This window comes from Pundamilia nyererei, unplaced genomic scaffold (assembly GCF_000239375.1).
Source record: "Pundamilia nyererei isolate P.nyererei 1_Seehausen unplaced genomic scaffold, PunNye1.0 scaffold00003, whole genome shotgun sequence".
Taxonomy (NCBI): domain Eukaryota; kingdom Metazoa; phylum Chordata; class Actinopteri; order Cichliformes; family Cichlidae; genus Pundamilia; species Pundamilia nyererei.
This window is the reverse complement of record NW_005187404.1, coordinates 5,934,694-5,938,927: the sequence shown is the minus strand read 5'-3', so window position 1 is coordinate 5,938,927 and position 4,234 is coordinate 5,934,694. Positions and strand designations below refer to the sequence as shown.

The window sequence follows — 4,234 nt, the reverse complement described above, 5'->3', positions numbered from 1 at the left end:
TTAAGTGTCCATTAATTAAGTGTCTAACTTTGCTTAAAGTGCACACGACTGTCTTACAGCATAGGTTTAACTATCAGCTCCCAACAGCACACATCAATGCTCAGATACACTTAAAACAGCTACAGACTATACAGGCTTAAGTTAGCATATTAAATATAAAGTAAATGACAGTACAATTAGAAAAAGACAGCGGAAGAATGGGTTATGCATCTGTAGGTTCTCCGTCATCCAGGACATGGTAGTCTTAAGACTTTGAAAAGAAGGTAACTGGACTTCTCCAAGGTTATTTTAAAGAGTTTTCACCTCTCATCTAAAAGGCTTCTCCAGTTTTAAAACAAGAACTACAGCACCATGTTTGGAGAAAAGCAACCACAGCCTATCAGCACACACACCTCATACCAACTGTGAAGCATAGTGGTGGAGGTGTGATGATATGGGCTTGTTTTGAAGCCACAGGACCTGGGCACCTTGAACTCACAGAGTCAACCATGAACTCCTCTCATCTGAAGTTGTATTCTAGATTCAGATGTGAGGACATCTGTGTAACAGCTAAAACTTGGCCCAAACTGGTTCATGAAGCTGTGGCGGGAGCTTAAACATGGAATTATATTTGTGGTAAAATATAATTATGAGCAAAGTATTTCACCTCACAAGCACAGGCACAATGCTGCTTATTCAATCCTATAAGGATCTGGGAGTTCAACTGGATCACGAGCTGGAGTGCTCAGCTAACACTGACTTCTACGAAGGCTCAGATCATTCAATGTATGCAACAGGCTGCTCTACATGTTTTATCAGTCTGTTGTTGTGAGCACCATCTTCTTTGCTGTGGCGTGCAGGCATCGAAGCAAAGGACGCAAACAGACTGAACAAACTCATTGGCAGAGTCTGTTCTTGGCATGAAGCTCGCCACCATGGAGGAGGTGATCAGTGACAGAATGCTGACAAGACTGCGGGCAATCATGGACAATGACTCCCACACTTGGGACAAGCTGAAGAACAGTTTCAGCAACAGCTTCCTTGAACTATCTGAAAGAACATTAAAGGAGGTCATTCCTTTCTGCTGCTATCACACTCTTCAATTCATCGACTTGGGTCAGGTCCACACGTGTGGAACAGAATTAATCACGCCTCAATGCATCCTGTCACTCTTGTACACCACAAGATATATTTGCATGCGCACTTGTCTTTTTATATTTATACCTATATCTCTATATTTATCTATTCATCTTAATATTTATCTATCATTATCTCTGTTTCTACCCTCATTTTATATAAGTGCTTGATGTTTGTTGTATATTTGCTGCTATGACAACCCAATTTCCCTCTGGATTAATAAAGTCTCTCTGATTCTGAATTAAATTCCTCACATGTAAATTCAATAACATACACAGGTAGAACTCAGCAACCAACTACACAGAGAATCCATTACAAGAGTATCCACTTGACAAGTGCTACAGCAGATTCACGCTCTTGCAGGCAGTGCTCGCTCTAATCAGACTTCTCATAGTGATTTCAAACGAGTAATTCCACAACCTTTGTGACTGAGACATTCATATTATACCCTCAAACGAAATGACACTATGACAGCAACATAATTGCTCTTTAATACCATATCTGTTCACAATTTAACAAATAAACTTTGCTGAATTAACTGCCAATAGTTATTTTTTTGCGGTGTAATGACGGAAATACTGACATCAATGGATGGACTTTAATGCTTCCGTTGGGCTCTGCCCTCCAAACTGTCAAAATTTAGACTGATCAGAGCAAGCAGAATTCAGCTTTGAGAGCACAGTTGCTTGTGAGAGCAATAACACTTTATTTCTTTATTTATGGTACCATGATTGCATCAGTTTGCACAGGTATTTGCCCATCTAGGGCCCACAAAGAGGTTTTCAACCAAAGCAAATGTGCCTCTGTGCAGTCCTCCAAAATCCCAAATGCATTCTGCTCAATATGACGGCGATGCTGTCCACCATTATAAGCTTTATGAACAGGGAAGGCTGTGACAGTGGAGTTGACTAGGAATGGAAGAAGCATGAAGAAAACCTAATCAAGGCTTTTAAAAAAAGAAAAACACCATAAGAAACACAGACAGTGGCTGCAGTGGACACTTAATTGTTTTTAACACTGCATTTAATTTTAGCTTTTTGAATGTAGAGATGGGAATAAACTCAATAAACTCAGTAGCTCACTTCCTTTCAATTGCTGCTCTTCTTGGCAGTTGGATCCGCTTATCAGTTCCAATTGCACTTGTGCAACAATCAGCTGATTTTAGTTTGTGAAGGGAGGATGAAAATAGTGACAGTCTACAGCGTGGATATGGACATTACTTTTATTTTTATTGAAAAAAAATGTTGCAGATTTTGCAACAATGTTGCCGATGTAAAGCGCAAACATCTGCATTTGCAAGCACCTGCACAGACAGCATGCTAACGCTAAACTAGCTAAGAACCCAGAGTGATGTTAAAGCTGAGTGAAATTGGTGTGTGGAACTTTACCCTATAAGTTGATATTGTTAACTAGTGTTTGGTTGTTGTAACCGGGTATTGTTAACTATGAGGCAGCGTTTTTCAGGTCATTTTACGGAGAAAACATATTGTACTATAAAGAAAAGTGTTCTGTGTAAGATTGCATTATTTTCTTTGATTAACATTGGACATAATATAGAGGGAAAATACCTGCAACACACACTAAGATTTGACCACATAACGTAATTTATTCTAGACAAATGTCATGTTTTTGATAGACTCTCAAAGCTGAGCTAATGAGAATTGATAAGGAATCAAATCGAAACGCGATTTAAAAATGGAACAAGAATTGCTAAATTTGATCAATTCCCATCCCTATTTGTATGTTAGAACTTCTCTCTTCTCTGCAGCTTGCTGACAGACCAACAACATCACCAGCAGGAGCCCACAGATGGACTGTATGACATATTTATGACATTGTCCCCGTCTGACAACAGACGCTCTTTGCAGGTAGATGGACTGTCTGAGCATGCAAAAGGACTGCAAACAGGCAGACATGCAAACATAATTTCCCCATTAACCTGCTGCAATGCTCACCAAACAGACACTCTCACGTGCATGATGAGTTTTTTTTTGGCTGCTGAGATCTACACATGCAGGTTGTTGAATTTATGTGCAAGGAATTTAATTGTGCATACCGCATTAAATAGCTGCCCCTGTGCAATAATATTATTTGCTCATGATTATATTTTTACACGCCAATTTTTACACAAACATAATTTGAGTTATTGCTGCTACAGGTTGGTCTACAACTTACTGAATCACGGGTTATTCTTAGTTCTCTAACTTTCCTTTTCACATGACAAACAGACAACATCAAAAAATAGTGAACCTCTTCGTCTTCATTTATTACCCTGGGAAAAAAAATGACTGTGATTTAACTCTGGGAAGGTTTTGATTCAGAGCAGATCACAAATGACGAGTGATTTTCTAAATTACTGTGAAAAGCTCTCCATGCAGAGAGGGACTGAAAATGAGAAACTGCTGCAGTCTAGTCTCTAAATATTACCATTAGACCAAATGACCCATTATGTTGTCTGGAAGCACAGGGAGAAGATTTGTCTTCCCTCTAAATCTGCAGTGCTTCTAATCCTTTATCTCAGCACAAGAGAAGGAGAGTGCACAGACACACAGAGGCTTGTGACTCGGGACGACGGTGAGATTATTGTACATTTTGTGCAAATAAATGGCTGGATTTTAAATGACCTTTCACTTTAAATCTGCAGGAATCCCAACGGGCTGCGGGAAGAGCATTAAATATTTACCAGCTGAGAAAGACTGCAGTAGCAGTTTTGCCACTTCTTCGTTGTCTATATGAAAAGAGGATTTACTGTGCCAGACACATTACTAGGTCAGTGCTGCGCTGAGTTCTTATACCAGAACATCACTCATTTGCTCATTCATTAGCCTCTTCCTCAAATCATCAGGATTTGAGAGGAGCACACAGGAGAAAGGACTATTCACATATGAATATAAATCACTTCTGGGTTCAGTTAAATTCCTGGTGATGCAGAGAAACGCAGAGCGATCTTACGGTTTCAGCAGCATATTAGAGCTGTGACAAACAATGAGCGCTCCAGCTGTGATTAAATTAGGAGAACTGCCCGCCTACTAAGGTATTTTCCAGTCGCACAGTGTAAACAAACATCAGACGGTGCAGTTTACCCACAATAATGATAAAAAAAGCTTTATCATTAAAC

At 39.6% G+C, this 4,234-nt stretch overlaps 1 protein-coding gene across 1 annotated transcript in view; it reads right to left on the bottom strand.

Moving 5' to 3' along the window:
- The window catches only part of abhd15a (abhydrolase domain containing 15a), a 13,967-nt gene that overhangs the window by 3,349 nt on the left and 6,384 nt on the right, over positions 1–4,234 (bottom strand). The gene's annotated exons all lie outside the window — the stretch shown is intronic.